Genomic DNA, 24,870 nt, shown 5'->3' with positions numbered 1-24,870 from the left:
ACATATTTAACAAGGCATTGATTATCAAGAACACGTGGAGGGGGTTGAAAGAAGATAGTATTTAGGGTCATCTCATTAGGGACAAATATATGCATGGGATACCATACACAATTTGGATCATAGAAGGGGGAAGGAGGGCCTCCGTTTCCTCCTACATTTGGCGAAGCATGACAAAAAATTGCCAATGGATGTTGGACTTCCTGAGATGGGAGGTCGGGGACGGTAGATTGGTGGAGATTGAATTGGATGCACTGAAGGGTTTCAATGGTATCCAAACCCTATCATTTGACCTTCTTAATACTCTTCACAACATGGGATTTTATTATTTTGCACACATCAATAGGTTGAACAATCTATCATCATGTCAACAATCTTGGCTGAAGGCGAATGATCTTGGATTACACAGTATCATTGTCATCGAATGGGAGGATTACCTCACCCACCTTTTCAATGCATGCATATCCATCAGCGAGGGCAAAGATAGTTGTGGGAGTGAACATTAAAGAATGGAAAACCAAGTGTAAAGGATATATATAACAGACTCCCATTTGCAGAGAGAGACTTTGACTACAAAATTTGGTTTCAAGCAGCATGGAGATGGGAGATCCCACTAAAAATCATTTGTTTTGGATGGACGATTATACACAAAAAAGTTATCACTTGGGATATATTGAGTAATAGGGGATTTCATGGCCCTATAATTTTCCCTTTGTTCGAGAATCACAATGAAGAGATTGATCACCTTTTGCTAAGCTGCCCATTTGCAAAGGAGGTGTGGGTGGGTGTTATAGACTCTCTACATATGGGTCAATCGGGGACACATCAGTCTATGATCTCATCCTTCCATTTTTTATTCAATAAATGAATTAAGTATCATACTTTACCATTCTATATCATTTGGTCCATCTCACACAACAAGAACTCATGGATTTTTTAAGACCAAACACGTGTGATCTAGGAGGCTATAATGAAGGATGTCATTTTTTTTGCAAAGAATGGTCCCAACAAAAAATAGAGAAATAAGAGAAAGGTCACAATCAAGGACATAAAGGGGATATATCCCATAGGTTTTTTTAACGAGGAAATTTAACAGAGAAAATGTGGGTGTAGTGTTGTTATCATTCTGGAATCAAGGAGATACTACCACTTTTGGTGGAAGGGAGGACAAGGCACAAAAAACAGAGCTGAAATCATTGCATACACCCTTCAAACCCCCAATTATTTCCAACTGGATGAGGCGCATTAGGAGATTGGTAAGAGCTTTTTATAACATATCCTTCATGCACATCTTTAGAGAACAAAACCAAGTTGCAAATTTTTTTTCAAAGAGGGGAATACACAAAAGTTAGGTAAGTTTTATTTCACTACATATGTACAGGACGTTCTCATGAACTCACGATCCTTTAACTTCACATAAGGTATCCTTTCCCTATTTTCTTGATGGCCAATAATGATATGTCGAACTTGATGTAAGAAAATTTCTACAACATACTATCCATATGCAAAGATAATATAGTTTTTTGTCACAAATGTAAAGGAGAAAAGTAGAAGCATACAAAAAGGAATGGTCAAATAAATCATATGAGAACTGGTGACTATATGAGAAATCTCAGCGAATGTACTCTCTTTTTTCATACAATGAAAAGAATGAATTTTTTTCTCCTAGAAAAAAAAAACACTTACAATGGCTAGAGATCTTGTTGTATGTCCATAAATATAGTTCTCCACTATTTTACATGGACAAATGCAAAATACTCAATAATTGTGTTAGGTATAAAATTAAAGAGAGAGAAATCGTCAACTGATTGGGACTGTGTCGCGGACTCTAAATAATTTTTTGGCAAGGTGGTGGTTGTCAACTGCAACCATTTTAGTGGTAAGCACACCTGAAATCCAACAAACTTGAGAATTTTGTTGGGCTCTTGAGGTCACAATCCAATGCTCAAGCTCTTCATGCAAGTTATTTTCCTCCATCGTCGGTTCTCAATATTGCACACCAGAAACAAATAATTTGTTGTTGGTGGAAGGATACCATCCTTAGTAGATCATAATATTGTCCATGTATATTATCACAGATATTAATAGGGGCATGTTGACGGTGTTGAACCCAACAACATTAAGGGATCTCCCCGATATGAAGTCCCAACTAGACCTCAAACTATTTGGAGTAGGAGTCCCAATTTTGGGTGGTAATGTTATGCCTTGATTGTGAAAACTTGCAGAGTGAATGAAGTATGCTAATTGTGTGAGAGAATGTGTGTGACCCTGCGAAGAGTCAAGTGCGATGCATGAAGGCTCCAACACACCAAGGGAAAAGGAAGTGTGCCCCTTAAAATACTATAATAGTACACAACTTGAAATGAAGACATGAGCGTAATGACATCACAAGCTAAGATGCAAAATAGTCCACAAGTTAAAGTGATAAATTAATACAACAATACCCATTCAACAAGATTCATACAAATCCAAACGAAATAGTTCATAAGCATAAGTGTAAGTTAAATAGCATAGATTGAAAATATAACAAGAATAGTCCTACTATATCCAAAACATATGCATGAAAGCATGTTGACTCTGATTTTATTATTATAAGTGAAATTTTCATTCATACATACACCATTCAAATGACCACTATCCCAAATAATGGAACATTAAAGTCAAGAACACCTGCTCCTCCAAAGAAATATACTCGCTCTACGCTATGGAGAAGCCAAGACTCCTCACAATACTCCAAAGCTCCTTCTAAACCTAAGCCTAGAAAAAATATTGGCTCCCTAAAGCCCTTTGTGACCTTTGGACTACCCTCATGACTCTTCAACTTCTTTACAAAAATGACTCATGACTACCTTGAGGTGGCTTTCTCTGTGGTGTATCTCTACCTTTATGTCCTACACCTTGTTTCCCTCTGAAAGGATTTTTCTTCGCCATTAATACTAGATCTAACTTTTGGGGTTTCAAAGTCATCTACCTCTCTTCCTCTTTCATCAAGACCCCTATCAATTCTTCGAAATTGGGGGCCTTATCTCTCTCGTTCAATCCTGTAATAAACATTTGATAATAACCAGTCATACCATTCATGGTAATCATGACAAGATCAGTGTTCGACACTGTCTCCCCTATATTGACCAACTTATTTCTCAACTCCTTGATTCAAGAGATGAATGCAATGACTGATTCATTCTCCTCCATTTTAATGGAGAGAATCTTTCTCTTCAGGAACAATAAGCGATTCATATTTTTTATCTCATACAAATCCTTGAGAGTTTCCCAAATATCATTTGTTGATTTACACTCTCTGATGTGAGGGATAATGTAATCTTTCACTGACAATTTCAACAACACTTTCACTTTTTTCTCCCTCTTCTGCCAATCCTAAATTGTTGCAGCTATTCTGCCTTTGGCTACAGTCGACTTCAATTCATCCCCATTTGCATTTGCCCATGAACTCTGACCTTCAAGCAGTTTCTGTAACTTAAATTTCCAGTTTGAATAATTCGAACCATCAAGATTGTTGCTCTCATTTAGGTATGCCTCTGCTATATGATTATTCATTGTGACAATTCGATCTATGGATTAGCCTCAAGATCCTCAACCTATGAACATGACCCACCGAGTTGGAAGGGTGATGCTGAGTTAAGTGATTTTGGCCTTAAGGCATGAAATTCACACTGATCCAAATCTGGTATGGGTATGCCTAAATCTACTGCGTCCACAACTATGCCCAGATATTTTGCACGCTAGGAAAGGGCTATGACCACGCTATCAGGGCCTCCACTACAAAAAAAAAACTCGTTGCTCCATGCTCACAACAGCTTGATCTTTGCTTGACCAATAAATAACGACTCAACGCTATTGAAAAAATGTAGGAGTCTCCTTAACCACTTAGATCACTTGGAATGCAACACTTTGAACATGCGTGGAGGAACCACTTCCCATGCGACTATCTCTACCACAAATCCAAAAAACCCGCACGAACAAGCCACTTCAAATCCACCACTCTTCATCAATCTGTGTATTTTGACCACCAAGCAACACCAGCAGATGACACACATCAACGTGAAACCACAATGCACCTCAACTTGTAGCCATGAACGCTGCTACAGACCACAATGCTCACCCATGTTGCAAGGAGCCAAAATCTTAGGTTGATCATGCTTCCACTGCGTTGATCACACACCACAAGCATATCAAACAGATTGGGAGTCGACAATGGATCGACAGAGATTTGCCAAGATAGTGAGACTTCGACAATCCACCACTTAATTCATAGAGTTTTGCCAAGACACTGGGTGTGCCATCTCACCATGAGGCAAGCTTAGCCATTAAATTTTTAAAAAAACTGGAGACCAATTCATTGGCCTCAGGCCACCAAGAAACGCACAACCCATTCAAAAGTCAACCAGCGCAAATTTCGGGGGGAAAAATTGTGTTGATGGATCAACACGATTTCTCGGGTAATAGGTGCACTACCTCCTCTTCTGACCGCCTTTGACCAGTGTAATATTCAGAGTGATGTAGGTGTTGATCCAGGTTTGAATGCAGAGAGAAAAAAATGAACAGTCTCTCGCCAACCACCACAACTCCCTACTTCAGCTCCTCTCCAGACACTTTGCGCAACCAAGGGCACTCAATTATCCAACCACCAAGGTCACCAGCTCTGATAGCATGTTAGAAAATAGAAGAAGAAACTTATATACTGGAAAATGAGAAGCTCTCAGGTGAGCATGCTGCACGTGGAGACTGCTCAAGTAGAACTACTGTCCAAATTAATCCTTAAAATTAGAATATATAATTTTATACCATAATAGGGAGAATTCGAACTGACGCTTAGAAAATAGGAACTAATCCTAATCTAGGACACACGCACAACTGTGAAACAAACTCTCTCCAATAATATAATTTCAACAATCATGTACTAGATAAAGGAAAATTTTGCGTTTTAAAAGCAATCCGGCTCTGCTAAGGTCCTTAGATCACCATTCGAGCTCTCATCAATCTATAAATATTGTATACCAAGACACAAACACTGAAAAAAATATTATGCACTTCTATATAGACTTGTATTTTTTCCCCTCATTTATTGAAAGGATTTGTGTGTTTTGGAGTATCGGGTTATGGTTCTTGGGAGCAATAGCGACCAAAATTCTTTATGCATATTGTGGGAAGAATATGGACCTTAAAATTGCCTTCTCTTTCTGTTTGACTGGTTTGACCGAATACCTGAGAACTACCTATCTTCTTCGACCTAAAAGAAAAGTAGATACCTTTTCTCTCTTGTTGCACCTCACACGGCCACTACATTTCGGACGAAACTAACCAACCAATATTTGTTGAATCATAGGTACCAAGGGAAAGCCCTCAGTGGAGAAGTGGTCTTTCTAACAATATAAATTGTTGATATAAGTTGTTCGAGTGACTAAAACATACTAGTTGTGGGGCTTAGCCTTTTTCTCACTTGTTGCCTTTATTTGATGGATACCTTTTCACAATTAAATATATTTTGTATTCTCCCTCTTAGCTCCTTCTACCAGCCCTACTCAGCCCCTTTTACCGCCAACGAGTGGCAGTTTGCTAGGAGAAAACCTATTAGAGCATCAAGTTATTACTTAAGCTCAGTTCTAGACACAAATCCTCGCATAGTCACTGAACACCTTCTCTCTTGTAGGGTATTATTGATGGCTATTAATAAGTGAAATTCCTTGTCACAGAGGAACAAAAATGTACTAGGTTACTTTTGAAATGGGCAAAAGCTAAAGAATCTATTAGTACTATTTGGCACAAAGAGAAAACGTGACTTTGTTCTAACATCATAAAGCTACTACTAATTGCTACTATCATATCATGGAACCTGTTAGCTTTGCTACAGTTTGTAACATTTGATGGATAAAAATAGGTGTTGAGCAGTGCTGGTTTGGTTGTACAAGGCTGGCAGCAGTTTTTCATGCTTTCTCCTTCATTTTCCCTTTTCTCCTTATAACTCCCTCACCTCCATTTTATCCTTCCCTTTCATTTTCCCTTATTTCCCTTTAAACTCTTTTATCCATGTTTTGGCCTCAAAACCCCTCAAAATTCCTTTTTCCAACTCCCGGGCACATTTCGTTTTAATACTACCAAAAGCCCCGCATAAACCTTTTGCATGGCCTTTGAGCGTTTTTTGTGTTAATTCGTTTAAACCCGTAAAAACCCATTATCTGTTTATTCCACAAGTGCTTAAGTCTTAACACTTATAACCGCACATATATAAAAATTATAGCCCGCCCCTTACCTATCTTTTCACCTGTCACAATGCACTTCGTTAACCCTTTACTGTTTTCCGCCGTCCGATTGCACCCGCCGTATCATCCAACGTTATACGCTTCTCCCGCCGCTGGAACTTGTGCCTCCGTTAGGTAGCGGGGAAGGCGGTTTCCCGCCAGACCTATCTGCAACGTGGTGCAATATAACCGGATCGCACCCCACGGTACGAATACCACCCTCTGCCGAAAAGCGTTGTGGGGAAACCGCCTACCCGCGAAACCGCTGACCCCCCCGCCCGTTAACGTGTACGTATCTTCTGTTTGCGATCACCGTCGGATCTGCCGCGTCCAGATCCGACGGTCCTCATTGTCCCGATCCCGTTGACCTCTGATAGCCCGCGTAATACGATCTCAGCCATTGATTTTTATGATCCAACGGCTAGGCTTCGTTTCGCTGTTTAATCTGCCACTGTGTCGTCCATTGCCTCCCACATGTTTCCAATATAATTTTCATGTTTATAGCAATCCTGTGCACCCAAAGAAGAAAGGATCTCATGGTTCAATACTCAGCGCATTCATTCTGCAACCACTGCATTTAAAGACAAAAAGGTCGAAGGAAGGAAAGTACTGCCTCGAGCAGTTGAATTCATTAATCAGTTATGGAGCCTTGTACACATTACATTCCATATGCTCAAAAAGGACAGCAGAGCAGCAAAAAGGTCGATTTATTCATTAAGACCATCAGATTGTAGCAAAAAAATTATCAGAAGAGTTAATATGTGTGGGTGATCCATTATGAACCCTCTTCATGGAACTCAACAGAGTGTTTTTGTAAACAAATTCTATATATACTCAGAAAAAATATGTAATGAGGTTGATGAGTGATATTCTGTTGTAAGCTTCAACTTCTGGAGACTATAACTACTGTGTAACCTGCAGCTTCTGGTTTGCATTTCCAGCTAATACAAGATTCTTTTGCTGTTGATTGCTCACTTTCCACTTCTTCTTCTTGTTCCAGGTTGTGCCTGTTTTGCATTTATTCATGTGCTGTTAATGTTTAGCATTAGAGGGACTATAATCCCACCTCTGTGTTAGGATTTAGCATGTATCATTGAATTGTTTGCAGGTTTCTGTTATTTTAATGCCAAAGAGCTGTCATCCTGTCTGAGCATTAGGAAATAGATTTACAGACCTCTTAACTAGTTGCAGCCGGCCATCACAGGGTCCTGTGCATTTGTTGGTGTGGTCAGTCTTCTCCATCATCACATTTTCTTAAAACTGTGAGTAATTGGTGGTCTAAAGCCTTGTAGTCCGGGGGTGTTCACCCATGTATGGGGTTAAGCATAGTAGGAGTGGTTATCTGGCTTGAATATGCAGCATTTCTATCATTCATCCACCATTTATCCAACACTTTGTTGAGTTTGTAATGTTCCCGTGCATCTCTAATATACAACCTAGGAGAGTTTCTTGGGGTGATAACATTAATTGGTGCCGTTGCCGGGGAGAGGAAATTGAAGCTCAGCTTCCCTGGGAAAATGACACAGCTTCAAGCTTTGATGACAGACAAGGTTTGAACACAATTTCTGGTTGTAATCATCTGTCTGGCTACTCCATTGGAGGAAGATCATCCTCTGATGACTCCACATTGAAGTTCTGGCTCAGTTTTTGAGACACACTCGAAGAAATCCTCAGGAATTACCAGTTGAACCAGTGCCTGAACCTGAGAGGACTGTTAAATCGAAGAAAGCTTCACAGAAAGGGTTAGTAGGATTAGGTAAGATGCCACTAACTATGCTATTGGGGCAGTCCTTACTCAACAGGGGCATCCAATGGCATATCACAGTGATACACTTTCAGACACAGTTCAGAAGTATCCCACTTATGATAAAGATATGTATTCCATTATGCAAGCCTATCGACAATGGAAGCATTACATTTTTCGGAAGGAAACAGTCATCCACACAAACCACCGACCCCTGTAGTTAATATAGATGCAAGGGAAGTTGAAAAATGCTCGCTATCAGAAGTGGTCCACATACCTACAACAGTTCCATTTGAATATCAAGTACAAGAAGGGAAACACAAATAATGTTGCAAACAACCTCAGCCGACCACCGATAATGGCGCTAACCATCGTGCTCAACTCTTGTGGGCATGAGACTTCTAATTGGCCACTTCTCTACAAAATCTACCCATAATTCAGCCACACATACCATATCCTCTTGGAGGGTCAGCAAGTTTCAGATTTTCACCTCCAGGATGCTCTGTTATGCCAGTTGGGACACCTTTGTGTTTGTTTAAGCGAGCGTGCGAAGATGACTTGGGAAGCACACTACAATCGGGTCGTTGGCCATTTCAGGGTTGAGACAACGGTGGCAGTAGTAGAGAAGTATTTCTATTGGCTGAATCTTCGACAGGATGTCGAGAAGTACATTAGATCCTTCAGTGCCTGCGCCATTGCCAAACCAGCCATCAAGAAGTAAGGTCTCTACATTTTGTTTCCTACCCCTAGTTGACCTTGCGAATCCATCTCGATGGATTACATGTTAGGCCTTCCTTCAACTAAGCATCGCAACGACTATGTTTTTCTGGTCGTCGACAGATTCTCAAACATGGCCATTATGGCAGCCTGCAAGAAGAGTATCACAGCATAATCCACTGCTAAACTCTTCTTTGAACGAGTGTGGGTAGACTTTGGGATCCCACAGTCTGTCATCTCATATCAGGATAGCAATTTCCTCATTACATTTTAGTCCAGTCTCTGGTCAATGCTGGACACTAAGCTCACTAAGTCCACAACTTTCCATCCCCAAACTGATGTCCAGACAGAGATCGTCAATAGGATGAACGTACACATTCTGCACATGTACAACTCGAAGCATCCATGCAAATGGTATGAGAGCCTCCCCTATGTCCACATGGCCATTATGGCGGCCTGCAAGACGAGTATCACAACAGAAGCCACTTCTAAACTCTTCTTTGAATGAGTGTGGGTACACTTTGGGATCCCACACTTTGTCATCTCATATCGGGATAGCAAGTTCCTCAGTACATTTTAGTCCAGTCTCTGGTCGATGCTAGAAACTAAGCTCACTAAGTCCAAAACTTTCCATCCCCAAACTGATGGCCAAACGAAGGTCGTCAACAGGATGATCGTACACATTCTACACATGTGCAACTCGAAGCATCCATGCACATGGGATGAGAGCCTCCCCTATGTCCAACACAACTACAATCGGGCTCTCCACAACTCGACTGCACAAAACCCTTTTCAGGTGGGCTTGGGATTCTAGCCACTATGTCCCATTGATGTGGCCATACCATTTGTAGCGACTCAGGAAGATTCGATTCATATCCAGTCCAAAGCCGACAAGGCAAATAGCTTCATTAAGAACATTCAACACATCCACCAATAGTTCGATGACATATTGGACAAAGCCAATGCTAAGTACAAGTAGTGACATGATCAGCATTAGGTGCCACACAAGTTCGAGGGGGGCAGCAAAGTTTGGCTACATTTGCAGAAGCAGTGCCTAGCTGGGCCCCACCACAAGATTTACCCGCTTCAGTATAGGCCATACACCATCACCAAGGTTGTGGGAGATAATGTTTTTGAGCTCAGGATTCCCCCATTCCTTGGCCTGCACCCAGTGTTCAATGTGGATCACCTTTAACCATACTTTCCACCATCACTGGACACATTCGACATTGCAGAACATCTCACACCAACAGAGTTAAATCCAGACTAAATGGAACAAGCTGCAACTGATTGGATCATGGACTCGTAAATCAAGAACACTCGCCAGCAAAAGGTCCAACTGTATTGAGTTGTCAAATTCGGCTAACTCCCGCACTAAGGAAAATGGCTCACTGGGAACCAAGTTCCGCCGAAGTTTCCTCATCTCATGGAGGAACTCAACGCAATAGAGACCATTTCTTGCTAAGGGTGGAGGAATGACCTAGGTGGATATTGGTGGCCACCCACTTATTTCACGTGGACCCCCACCATTGTTTCTTTTAGTTTTTTATTTACCTTAATTGTAGCACAATTTACTATTTTTGGAAGTTTTTCGGGTCCTGAACTTCTGAAGCCGTTTTGAGGCCCTAAATGACATTTTTTTGGAAATTAATTGATTGGAATTGTGTTTCTAGTTTTATTCCTCAGAGATATCTTTCCAATGAGGTATCATGCGCGTCAAACAGAGATAATATGACCAAGTTACGACCCTGGGAAGTTGGTTACCCAAATAAACCCAACGGGGCCCATAAATGCTTGGTGTTACATCTCCTCGGGTTATGGTTTTGATTTTTTATGGTTTTCTCTTATTGTTCAATAATAAAAAGGCCCTTGAGCCTCATTTTAATGCAGTTCAAAGGCATGTATTCGCCACATCTCTTCTCAAAGATAAGCTACCATCGCCCGAGCTAGTCTCATTTCCATTCTGTTTGTAAGCATATTTCATTATTTGATATTAATGAAAGGTAGTGTTATTTATGTTGCATCTCTATATTTATGGTTATATCTGTAATTTGTTGTGTTCCTATTTAAATTTAGATCAATGGGGATGTATGGGGATGGGACAAATGGTGTTGCCACCTCCCCTCTTGACCAATAGGCAGGGGGACGTGAGAAAACTCCCCTTAGAGATGGAATTATTTGGTAACATCATGAACCAGGTTATATGATTTAGCATGGGAAACAAATTTGGAGACGATACCAAGAATGCATGTAATTATGGGCATGGGGACTCCTTGATCAGTCGTAGTGTCTTATATATTCATTTCATCCTTAAAATAGCATCAATTTATTCATCAAGCCACTAGATGGATCAAGGACCAACATAACAGGGTAGTGGTACCAAGAAAGTAAATGAAATGGAAATTATGTGGAGTGGGACAAAAAATATTTTTTTGTTGGAATTTTCAATCTGATGAGCACGGGAGAGTGGACATGGAACACTTCAATTTGGGCAGGATAAGAATTTGGTGTGAGGTAAAAGGAAGAGCCAACCTGCAGATCAATACAATCTGTGAAGCGACACTCCAAAAGCAGTTGTAGAGCAGTGGCAAGGGAACATTGTTTGATGGATAAGGATAATAATTTGGGTCTACATTATTAACACTAAATGAAATGATTAGAAGAGGAAACAAAAGCCCTATTTGTATTATACATGGTTCACTTCCCATAACAGAGATAAAGTCTTGAATTGGCAATGGCCTAGGTAACTTAAGCTCATTAGAGGAAATTATTATGCATCATACGGACGTAACAATAATTCTGAGGTTTGGCATCCCTCTATTTTTCATGAGTACAATCACTTCTTTTGTAATTTTATTTGGGATTCTTCCTCCCTTTTCATCATAGTTTTGGATAATTTAGGTATTATGGACCCCCAGATTGTTGTTTCTCTACAACTAAAATGGATACAGAGCAAAGAGTGGAAGGAAAAAGACAATTGGACAAATATTTTCTTGGGGGATATCATTGCTTATGGGAATAGGTTGTTGGATGATGGCATTGTAATTTTTGAGGTTTTGTTGGCTTGGTGTGTTGGAGAGGCTTGCTTGTGGGAATAAAATCCATTAAATTCCGATGGAGCTAGGTCAGGCTCAAGTATATACTCGATGGAAGAGAGGTTGTGAAACTGAAGGCCTACTCTAAGGTGGTCCAATTCACTATTCTCTATGTTATAGTTTTATTTGTGCTAGGTACCATCCCTTATCGTCGAAGAGGGACAAGCAGGAAAGGAGGGAATGTTATTCGATTATAAAATGTGGTGGTGAAGTTGGTATCATCTTCTTTAGGCTAGTGACACAATATGACGTGGACCACCCAGTCCAAACTATTCTATCAGTTAGCGAAGCTTAGAGGGTGTTGAAAAATTCTTCTTCCAATATATCTTGTTAAATTTCCATCCATTACGCTAAGGGAGAGTGCTAGACCAAGAAGGGGACTTACTTACTATGAAGAACAAGCTCACAGAAGGAACTCATGCCCACAAAATAGGAAAATGAGATTTACAGTGAGATGCCGAGAGTAGCTACCTTTACATGTGCAAGAATATTTGACACAGCCAGAAGGGGAGGCATCTTCTCAAAGATCTTCCCTCTCTGTCTCTGTAGTGAGGGAATAATGAGAAGAATGGATTGTAGACACAAGGAAAAAGTAGAGCATAGAAATCCAGTACATGCAAACTATTGAGCTATATTGGAAAATCAAGCACATTTTCGAATCAGTGCTATTGGATAGTCAGGAAGCTAGGAGGGACATGCAACAAACTTTGGACCATATAAATGATCATCTATAACATTATGATTTTAGATTGGATGTAATGGACCATAGATTGGCTAGACTTGAGGAGCACCTTGGGATTCCCTTAGCAACTCCTAGACCTCCAGCGAACCCATCAAGCCCAATCCCAATAGCACAATTAGACCTTCAACCACCTTCTTAATAATCTAATGCCTCAGTTTTCTAATCCTCTTTTTGTATCTATTTCTACTTGTGGCTAGATAGGTCATTGTTGTAATACAAACATGATTTATCTTACTTATGGAATGTCTCTTATGACCTTTCTTAGGGTACATTTTTTGTTATTTTTTGGTATTCTTGCTGAGAGACTAGAATGAACTATGATGATTTTTTATATCATTTCCTATTTTGAAGTAATATAATTTAGTTCACACAAAATTAACTTTCTTATTAATTTATTAATCAATTAATAAAAAATTGTAACAAGGTCATGAAAACATCATTTCTTTTATATGTGATTGGTTATTCCTATCAGCTCAACCATCAAACCTAACCTCGAGAGTGTCAAGAAAATTGAACCCATTACCTTTCAATAGAAAAGATATTTTAATTTCAAAAATTCAACAGATTAAACTAACCTATGGCTCATGAAAACATCAAAATTATACCTATAATTATGTGAAATAAATATTTTTTTTTTATAAATTACATTAGAAGAAAAAAATTGAAAACAGCCGTCTCATTATTATAAATAAAATAATTATCAAAATATCATTATAATTAGTAATTATGATTCATATAATATTTTATTATTATAATAATTCATAGAAATTAAAATTATATTATAGTCATTAAAAATGATATTATAAATTGGGATAAAGAAAGTTTGTGAAAAAGGAAAAGAATTGGAATACGTATAATAATATTTAAGAGAGAAAGTAACATAAATTAAAATAAAAAGTTAATATAGAAATATTAATATAATTTTATTAAAATTTATATTTTAATATATTATTAATATTATTAAGGAACTATATTAAATTTTAATATATTATTAATATTATTAAGGAACTATATTATTATTATCAATTAATTGATTAATAGTTATTAATAATTAAATGGTAAATACTTTACAAATTTAACAACCTAAAGAAACCTTCCCTCCTGACAGCGGAAGCACTACAACTCCACTGCAATTGTTTTTTCTGATGGCTATGTTGTTTCACGGTTAGAAGAGAGGTATCATAGGAGGAAAACCCAATTCTCTCGACAATCACTATCAAGGGGAAAATTCTTCTAACAGTAAAAAATTGTACTATCTTCAAGATAATGTTAGAGAGATTAATTCAGAAGGAGAAAGCGGGTTTCAAAAGCTTCAACAGTGATGAGTTAACAAATATAATTCAAAGTGCACTTGAGAATTGAAAAAGAGCAAAAGATAAGAAATCAGAATAAAATTGTTTTCTTGTAAATGCTTGGTTTGATGAGGAAGGGAAAATGGAAAGGAGAACCTTGAAAAAGGCGGGAAAAGAGAAGTTGAATGTAAAGTTATATAAGCATATACTAAAAAGGGAAAAAGTTGAGTTCATGCAAACAAGGAGAGAAGAGTTAATATATTTAAGCAAGAATAATCCAAAGCTTTTCTGGTAGGAACTACAACCAAGGAAGAAGCAAATTGAAAATAATATTACAGTCAATCAATGGTTTGAATATGCAAGGCAACTCTATGAGAAAGAATCTAAGGCGGAGCCCCTCCAAGATCAACACAAATTCAAAGCTCTTCACATTACAAGAGGTGGAGAATGGAATTAAGAAGTTGAAATCGGGAAAGGAAAAGGCCATGGTTGAACTTCAAGCAGAGTATCTAAAATGGGGAATGAATGCTCTTGTACCACACATCATGGAAATATTCAACAACATTATTCAACAAGGATTCCCAAGAGACTCGATAACCAGCCTAGCAATACACCTTTTTAAAAGTGGAGACATTAATAATCCATCCAACTATAGAACAATTATGATCAATCCTTTGTTTGCAAAGCTTTCTGACAGCATGGTAGAAGACCAAATTAGTAAGTTGGAAGAAGTAAAACAAAAGAGGGCAAGAGGACAAGCAGGTTTTAGGCCGAAACATTCTACAGTGGATCATGGCACCACATTGAGACACATTGTTGAAAAGGTTTGGGAGGACAAAGAATAAGTATTTTGCTACTTTGTTGACTTCAAAAAAGCATTTGACACAATCCCTAGGGATAAGTTGTGGCGTAGAATGGAAGAACTTGACATTCCTATGCATTATAGAGCTATTGTCCATAGACTTTATGAAGACGTGAAAGTCAAAATTAGAACCTCAGCAGGTATTTCAGAAAGCTTTAGAAGTGACATTGGAGTCAAGCAAGGTTTCCCTCTATCCCCTACTCTTTTTGGTATATATATTGATAAATTGGAAGAGTGGCTAAATTTTCAAGGTGGAGATGGTGTTCAGTTGGGGGAGTTTGTGATAAAGCTGCTTTTATAGGATGATGATATTGTATTGATTTCTAAATTGGCCCATGGATTTCAAATGCACTTATATGCCCTTGAGCATTTTTGTAGAGTAGTGGGGATGCAAGTCAATACTAGCAAGACCAAAATAATGATTTTTCTAATAAAAGGAAGCAGAGCCAACATACTTTCTTCTTTGCAGACAACATTCTTGAAGAAGTAAATGAGTACAAGTACCTTGGGATTGATTTCAACAACAAACTCAATTGGGAGGACTGCAGAAATAAGAGAATTTTAGGAGGGTGGAAAGCATTAAATGCTCTTCAAAACAGATGTAGAGAGGCAGAGTTATGGGATTGGAAAACGATTAAAGTGCTTTTTGGACTCCTAGTTTATCTAGTGATGCTATATGGGCGTGAATTGTGGGCTAGCAGCACTCCCGTCTTGAAATGGAAACAAATTGAGAAAATCCAAAAACGCTTGATCATGAGAAAGTTAAAAATAAAAAGTTCAGTACTTGATGAGATAATGTTGAGTGAAATAGGAGCAACTCCCATTGAAGCAATTTCTATGGTGAGGTTCATAAGATGTCTAAAAAGAATTGAGAAAATGAGAGTAGGTAGATGGCCTAATGTTATCTTCAATGAAGGCATGAATGAAAGAAAGAAAACATGGATGAAACAAAACTACACATGGATGCAAAAATGGAATATCTACCTCAATTTCTGTCCCACAAATAACAAGGAGATAAAGGATTTTGTTATGGAGAAGTTTCGTAAAAAGGTATGGCGAAAAGAGTTGGGTAGAAAGAAGAAATATTACATTGAAAAATTGTTGGGTAGCAGAGGCCCCGCGTAACGGTTTTGGGACCCTAAGTCCACAGTTTTGGGAAAAAAGTATAGTAAAGATTCCACGAAGTGCGCAGAGCGTGAAGTGCACAGAGCGCGAAGTGTAATGAGTCAAGTCAAAGGGTTTTCCACCCAAGAATAAAGTAAAATAATAGGAAGAGAGTCGGCCTACCCATGGTCTGTAGACCATGGGAATGTATAAATAGAGCAAGGCTCTGTGGCTAGAGGTTAGTTTTTAGAGACGTATTTTTCTTGGATCTTGGTGTTATGTTACTATCTACGTCTATAAGTCTAAGTCAAGGGTGTTGGTAGATAGATAGAGGCTATGCAGCTGGGTGTGCAAAGGCCTAGTAGAGTCCGCAGGTGTGTGCACGGACCCCTACAACTGAGTGCGCAGGGCAGATTTGGTTGTATGGACAGAAGATTTTAATAAAGATAAGTGGTTTCTGAAGTATCGCGGATCTATTGTGTTTTGGTTTATGCATCTGTTATATAATTTTATATCTTTTGTTGTTGTGATTGTGTGCATTGGGTTTTACTGTTAAATGTTTGCTTAAATACTATAACAAGAAGATCATATCTATAATAATTTCATTAATAAGAACGTACGCCTGCACAGATCTACGCAGGAGCCTAATATTAGTCCAGAGTGGCGCAAGGCCACAGAACGTTCCGCGACCCCTCAAGACCACATCAAGACATCCCAAGGGTGCGGAAACCTGGTTCCAACACCCTCCCCTACTACCTCGAGTGAGACCTCAGTCCGCACTCCGCGGGCTGTTGTCGAAAGGGTCAATAGTTGCGGGATTTGTTTGGCTAATAACTCTTCCGAACCTGGGTCAGGGCCCAATAAGCCAACAAATGGTTCTGTTGCCTGGACCAGGATCTGCCTAAGGGATGTCTGATGTCGGAATGTTGGAACCCTACAAAGAAAGAGCTTGAAGACTGGTTAGATAAGAAGCTTCATGAGTTCATGGTACAAGAAAACATAAATCTACGGATATCTGAGGAAAGGTGGTTGGATCACTAAATATACACAGAAATCCATGAGATCTTCTTTGCGTCGTTTTCAACAGAACTATATGAGTGGATCGCGAGGCTAGCTGATAGTCAGGGAAGGTGCAGATTGGATCAGCCCATCGTGTGGACTCCAGAGTTGGTGCGTAGGCTAGAAGCATCTAAAGACAAAATCGCACGGGTAGCGGATCACTGGTTGGATCGAGTAATAGGAGGGTTTATAACTGAGTTTGTAATAGACACAACCATGAGTTACAACGAGGCAGAAAGGCACTTTCTCCAAGGGTCACGAGGTAAGTACATCAAATCATCAAATACTTGGATTAAAATGTTATTATGTGAAAAATGGGTTATGCGCATCCATTGATGTCTGGGGTAAGAGGAGTGGAAGAGGCTACCAAGGGACCAAAGGATTAGAAAACAGTCCTCCGATTTCATTCTCGTGAGAAAGCGAGGAGGAGCTCGTAGGGTTCTCTCCAAGAAGCGTAGTCTGATTGATAAAGCAACGCTTTCCACCAATACCATAGTCGTCCACACCATCACCTACTTCACCTACATCCAACCCATCCTCACCTACCCCATCGCCGCCACCACCGAGTGTAGGGATGGCAGGTGCGATCAAGTTGTTGATTCTTAGAGGCATAGGAAATGAGGAACCAGATCAGTTATGGTTCGTGGTAAAGGCTGTATGGGAAGCCCAAGGCGTAATAGATGAGAACATCAAAAAGGCTTCTCTAATGAGCACGCTACAGGACTGCGCATTGATGTGGTATATAAAGTACTCTAGTGATCACTCGAATGCGGGAATAGCGGCAATTCAGGATGCGCTGAACAAAGAATTTAGCCGACCAAAATCAGAAACGCAGTCGATCATCGGATTCAAGGAGATCGCAATGATGCCTGGTGAAACCCTGTGGGATCTGGATCATGGGTTGAAAAGTATAATCCGAGGCAAATATGATGCTGATGGATGCACAACACTACGCATGGTTTGTGGTGTCATTGACATCACTTCTGAGGACGGCGCTATCACAACAAAAGATCTCAACCCAAGCTGAATCATTGGAGACAACGATGAGGTTGCATGAAACTCCAATACAGGATCCGAGGTTGGGATTTCAGCAAATCCAAGTGCAACTACAAAACTTATGCTTAGAAATGCAAAGCTTGAAGAAAGAAAGGGCGCCCCGACCGGAGGTGCGCACAGAAGTAGGATGCATCAGATGCAAAGGTCAAGGTCATGACAAAGACCATTGTCCCGTATTTGCGAATTATCTAGCGGGAGGGGGCTAATGCCATTAAGGCTGGAAGTACAAGCAGGACCAAGTGCGACACTTTCCCTATGGTGCGCGATTTGTCAAGCAGGAGGAAAGCACGCAACAAACAACTGCCACCTATTGCATAAGTATACCCAGACTCGACAGCAGATTTAATGCAACCTTTGTAGGTCAGTAGGTCACGATGAGAAAAGTTGTCAAAGCTACGAGCTAATGATGAAGAGGACCCCAGCCTATCGAATGTAGACTAAGGCACGGGGTTTCGACCCAGCCACAGGGACCCCTAGGGGATTCCAAGGATGCAGACGAGGAAGAGGAATGGGGCCTGGATGGGGCCACAAACAGCTAATTTGTTATAACTGCGGTAGGTCGGGGCATTACACTCGCGATTATACTAACCCTCTAAGAATATCGTGTCCCTACTATGAGCAATTTAACCATAAAATGGTAGACTGTCCATTGTTGATTGCCCATATGCATGAAAAGGGGGTATTATAGCCCACTCCAACTCAAATGTCCAAATGATGAAGTCGTAACCGCGCGAAGAGGACCCCAGTGTAAACATGGTACTAAGGAGTGGCACAGCTACCAGGGGAGATGCGCGGAAATAGTCTGCAGAAGATGAGAAGGGTCATGATGCCCCTGCACGGGAACCTGACTTTGAGGTGGAATAGGTGAAGAAGACGCCTAAGGGAGCTCAGAAGAGCTTCACGAAAGTCTCTACTCCAGGTAGAAGGGACCCAATTGAGCTGGGAATGGATCCCTCTATGCTTACTACCTTTTTAGAGACATGTATGAAGTTGTTGTGTGACAATAAAGCCATTAAAGGATTAAAATAGTTGATCACTAAGTGCGCAGGGTCGGGGGAGCTGCGCGTAGTCCGGAAACTAGGAAAACATGCTCTGCACACCGAACGGGAGATGCAAATAACAGTGCAAATCGGCGAGTACAAGATGGACTAGGTCATTTTGGATTTAGAGTAGGATGTGAATGTGTTGCCTAAGCAAACATGGGAATGCATGGGTAGGCCCGCATTGCAGTGGTCTCCTATTCAACTGAGGATGGCCAACCCGCAAAAGATCTTACTAATGGGCCGACTACAAGGGGTGACAGTCGACATTGAAGGCGTAAGTACACAAACCGGCTTCAAGGTAATAGAAATCGTTGATGATAGTAATCCATACCTGCATTGCTATGAATAGATTGGGCCATGGACATGAATGGGCTCATCAACTTAAAAAGGCGGAATATGATGTTTGAGAAAAAGTCACACCAGGTAATAATTCCGCTAGACCCAGCTGAAGGAGCACACTACACCGAACCAGTGCATGATGAGGATAGTGACGATGAACTGGACTGCATCTACCAGATAACAACACAAGACTAGGATCGAGTGAATCTCACAGCATATGGAAGAATCTCCTGGGAGCACGATAGTTCCTGCAACTTGGATTCTGACAAGGAGATCGAACGATGGTGGAACTGATTGCATGAAGTCACAACACTCAACTGTAACATGATGATTAGATCACTACGACGCATGACAATTGAGGCATGGAAATAGCCAGTGGACAATGGCATAACAACGGAGGAGTATTTTGTCACTCCTGGCAGAACTTCAATCATAAGGCCGAAGCTGCAAGGGGCGACGGAAGAGGCACCATGTGCGACAATCACACCATGGTGGTGTGCACAATAGAAGATGGTGGGGGGGGGGGGGGATGAGTGTAGAGGTAGAAGGCAGTTTTGGGTACGGATTGGGGGACATGCGTGGCGAACGCAGCCAGGGCAGCCACGACGGAGCCGGGCGGCCAACCATATACCACGGCGGACACAGTGGTATGCTGCACACCCATCGACCCAACTGAATCTGCACATAACCAGGGTTCGCTAGGCCAATAAGACCGTAAATCGAGTAGGGTGTGCCAAGGAAACTCTATCCACGGTCGGACGGGAAGAAAAGGGAAATTCCCCGACCACTTTTCCAATCGTTTGAACTAAACAAACAAACCTAGATGAAAGGATTTGACTGTTACAAGAAGCCATTCGGCACGGTAGCTTGAGACTTCGCGAACTAGAGGAAAGTGGGGCAAGGCTAAGAAGGAAAGGCGCGAGGCTGGACGAAGAAATTGAAAAAATAAAAATAGGAAACGCACAAACAAATCGTGCAAGCACACTAGGGAAGGAACCAGACCGAGTCGACCCTCCTACGATCCTGGCACCAGCCGTGACCCTGCGATCATGGTTGTGACTGCACCCTACTGAACAAGGGATTACAAACCGCAAGAAGCTCTTCAGTTCAAAGATACACGAAGGGTGCCCTTGGCTCGGGCTAGCAGGGAAAAGGAAGGCTTGTACGATAAGTGCGACCACCTGAATATCTGTAGGAGGCCCAGTCTCAACACTCCACATAGTTGAAAGAGGGCGCAGGACTATAATATATGCTACAGGAAAGCTTCACGATTCGGCTGTGGCGTGCATGGCCAATCAAATGCATAGAATGCATCCACGTACCAGGGGCTGTGCTACTGCGTGGGAGGGATCGAAGGCGACCGTTGTAGTTACTATTCATGAATAGATGTCCCACTTAAGACACTGAGAAGCAGGTGGCGGGAAATTAAGGCATAGGGATAACCGCCAAAATCGCATTAATGAGCCATGAATAGGGTGAAAGGCCGAATTTGAATTTGAAATCATATATAACAAGCAAGTGAAGGGGCACACAACAAAGCTTGATCATTCGAAGAATAGGACACCCTGGGTTCAAGCTGAGAGGAGCAAGATGAATGAAAAACTGATGAAAGAAAGCCTGTGGTTTCAGGCATTGCCAAAGGAATTGCAAGAGTCATTCCTCAGGTCGATAACCCCCACCAAGGAGGTTCCACAAAATCCTACACCACAGGTAGCCGAAATCCCTAAATCACCTAGGACACCACGGACCAAGAAGGATCCCAGATACCAAGACCAGTAAGGACATCACCACGAAATACGCGATTTAGCAACCTCACAATGGAATAAAAGGGCAAAGTTGTTACTATTGAGAACGAGGAGGAGGAAGAGGGACCTCCGACCTATGTTGAAGAAATAGAACCAGACGAAGAAGGTGAAGCAAATATCCAACCAGTGAGATGACCCAAGTATGTTCCTCCAAGCAAAGGGAAGGCTAAGGTCCCTGCAAATCTAGATGACATTGACAACATACTCATCACCCCGTCCCTTCCTAAAGAGGTGCCACTCGAATGAACGGTGACTGGCCGCATCTCGACCATGAAGTTTGAAGACTGGGACCTTGCAGATACCAATAAGTTTCCCCATTTGGCGACCATCGAACTTATGAAGCAACGTGTGGAGGGAACCGTTACAACACTCCAGCCGAGGAAGTGGCTGCGAAAGGTGGAGGAAGCTAGGTTACTCTGTCTCCCGTCTATTCCACATTTTCAACGGCCTCCGATCACAATATTGGTCATCCAACAATTGCTCTGTTTGGTACACGATGGATACTTATGGGTAAACAAACCTATTCACATCACGACCGGACTTATTCACAAGATCACGCAGCTTCCCTATGAAGGCAGGGACCCCATAGAAATAGTTGCTATGAGTGGCGATGTGACGGTGATGGAAACCTTGAAAAAGAAATACAATTTTGAGAAGAAGCATCGAGGGTATGCTATTGACAGTATTCTGAACAAAGGGGTTCGCGTTGCTACCCAGTTACTGGTAGGAAAAGTGATGTGGAAATGTCGTGCCAACGAGGTCCCAACAATAGTCGTCGTGCTAGCGGAGCAGTGCGTAGAAGGGGAATAGTTCAATTGGGCGCAGTTCCTCTGCAACGAATTCTTGACCAACTGCAGGGAGGTCCAAGAAGAAGGTAAGACTCTCCACTATGCATGGTTGCTGTTATCCATCATGTTGTTTACAAGTGAACTACCTGAAGACAGCCAATTCCCTTCCTTGGACCAGCATTGGCCAGAAGCCGCCAAATACGTATCGCTCTAGGCGACGAGGGACGCTGCACGAATCTGGGGCATCAAGATTTTCTGGATACTAATGGAAGCAAACATCCGACAATGGATCAACCAGAAACCCCGGTTGTCCGATGAGACATATGACAGTGTGAAGAACATCGTCGAGTTTAAGGCGGACATGCACTATGTATACATCCAGGCGTGCAAGGACCTAGACCAGACGTGTTCCACACTCCCTTTCATTACCATTGACGAGGCTGTCTTTGCGGTATTGGATACCTGGCCACTAGAGTGGCGTGAGCCCGACGCAGTGGGGCACGATGAGACCACTATCCAAAAATAGAAGGCTGAAGCTAAGCACGTAGCATAGAAAAAGAGGAACGAATAGCACGCAGCAAAAGTACGAGCAACCCGGGAGGCAGTGCAGGGTTCTACGAGTAAAACACTGCAGAAGGGGCTACGACGACAAAGGATGAAAGCAGCCTAAAGGTGCCCACAGAGACGGCCATGGATACAGGGAAGGAAGGAATGTCGCCAACCACCACAGGTGCGCCCTTAAAATGGTGGCAGCCAACAGAACGGACGAAGCCGTGGAAGAAGGCCAAGGCGTCTAAATGGGACGGAGAACTGACCACATTGACTAAGGGTGACCTAGGTGACATAGGGGACATAGTTCACGAAGTCACCCAGGAAGCAATCAATGAGGCCATGTCGGAGCAATAGATTGTGTTGGGGAAGCTCCGCGTGCAGATACAGGAACTTGGGACACGGGCCTCGTAGCCGGGAACCATCGCTACCCATGAAGTTACGGGTATGTCAGCCACTGAATAGCTGCTAAAGGCCCAAACGGCTAATATTATCGTGATCCCAGTAGGAGAGTTGATAACAGAAAACGCAGCAGACAGAGCTATGGTGGGCCAGCTTACGGGGCTTGGATTAAATTTGGTTGCTCTCCCCTGTGAAAGCTTGTACTAGCTCCAGGACAGTGCAACGATGGAGCTCCACACCAGGGAAGGATGCGCAAAATAGGTACTCAATGAACATAGAATTAATATAGAACAGTTGATCATCCAACGGGACGAAGCGGTCGCACAGAATCAGCATTTGGAGCAAATTGTAGGGGAAGCATGTTTGCATACCCCTGAGCTGGAGATTGCGGCCGAGTTGCCTATTGGCATATGAATCCACAGGCTAGCTAGTGGGTTTCACGAAGCAAAGGAGGAGGCCGCGAGGATTCAGTTGGCTCTCAACTTACAGATCGCAAAGCTGCAACTCAAAGCACAGCCTTCTACACCACCGGAGGTCACCAAACAATGGAGAGGCCTCATTCAATCTACACGATAAACAATAGCACGTATTGTGTAGGAGCGCTCTGATGTGTTGGATCAATCACTTCTTATGCTCACGTCCCTACAAGAGGATCCAAACTTACAATGGTTGGAAATAGAGGCAAGGGAGCTACAACAAGCCTATGATAATGTCAGGGGGACCGTGCAGATGGTTTCTATTACGCAACGGTTGGCCAAAATGAAGGAGGCTCAGGCTCTTAAGCTATAGGTTGGTGCCGCTCGGCAAAAAGAAACAGTAATTAAAGAACGGATCTAACCTTGGTTTGATGAGGTGTTCGGGGTTTCCACCACCATCAAGCAAAAGGTGGCCCACATGTAGGCAGCATATGCAACCGGATAGGTGACTGAAGCAAATACTGATGCATCGACGGTTCATGTAGAACAAGTACAGAAGATGGCAGAAGAATTTGTTGCAAGTGTAAGCGAAGCACAAAAGTTGTTGCATGACCTTCGTGCAAAGATTGCTACGCTATCTGAGTGACTCGAGACGAGTCACGTTGATTGTGTTGGGGGCCTGTTGGGTAGCGGAGGCCCCGCGTAATGGTTTTGGGACCCTAAGTCCACATTTTTGGGAAAAAAGTATAGTAAAGACTCCGCGAAGTGTGCAGAGCGCAAATTGTAATGAGTCAAGTCAAAGGGTTGTCCGCCCAAGAATAATGTAAAATAATAGGAAGAGAGTCGGCCTGATAAATAGAGCAAGGCTCTATGGCTAGAGGTCAGTTTTTGGAGAAGCCTTTTTCTTGGATGTTGGTGTTATGGTACTATCTGCGTTTATAAGTCCGAGTCAAGGGTGTTGGTAGATATATAGAGGCTCTGCATCTGGGTGCACAGAGGCCCGGTAGAGTCCACAGCTGTGTGCGGGGACCCTTGCATCTGAGTGCGTAGGGCGGATTTGGTTGTATGGACAAAAGATTTTAATAAAGATAAGTGGTTTCTGAAGTATCGTGGATCTATTGTGTTCTGGTTTATGCATCTGTTATATGAATTTATATCTTTTGTTATTGTGATTGTGTGCATTGGGTTTTACTGTTAAATGTTTGCTTAAAGACTATAACAAGAAGATCAGATCTATAATAATTTCATTAATAAGAACGTACATCTGTGCGGATCTACGTGAGAGCCTGATATTAGTCCAGAGTGGTGCGAGGCCACAGAACGGTCCGCGACCCCTCCAGACCACATCAAGACATCCTAAGGGTGCGGAAACCTGGTTCCAGCACCTTCCCTTGCTACCTCGGGTGAGACCTCAGTCCGCGCTCCATGGGCTGTTGCCGAAAGGGCCGGTAGCTGCGAGATTTATTTGGCTAATAACTCTTCCGAACCTGGGTCAAGGCCTAATAAGCCAACAGGAATTCAACCCTACGTGTGATCTACAACAAAAAGAGCTCATTGGAGCTAGCATTTCGTGGAGGGAAAAGGTTCGTATTGTTCAATTAAG

This window comes from Pinus tabuliformis, chromosome J (assembly GCF_031772625.1).
Source record: "Pinus tabuliformis cultivar Carrire ecotype Pingquan chromosome J, CPIR1, whole genome shotgun sequence".
Classification (NCBI taxonomy): domain Eukaryota; kingdom Viridiplantae; phylum Streptophyta; class Pinopsida; order Pinales; family Pinaceae; genus Pinus; species Pinus tabuliformis.
Note: the sequence above shows the minus strand (reverse complement) of the source record.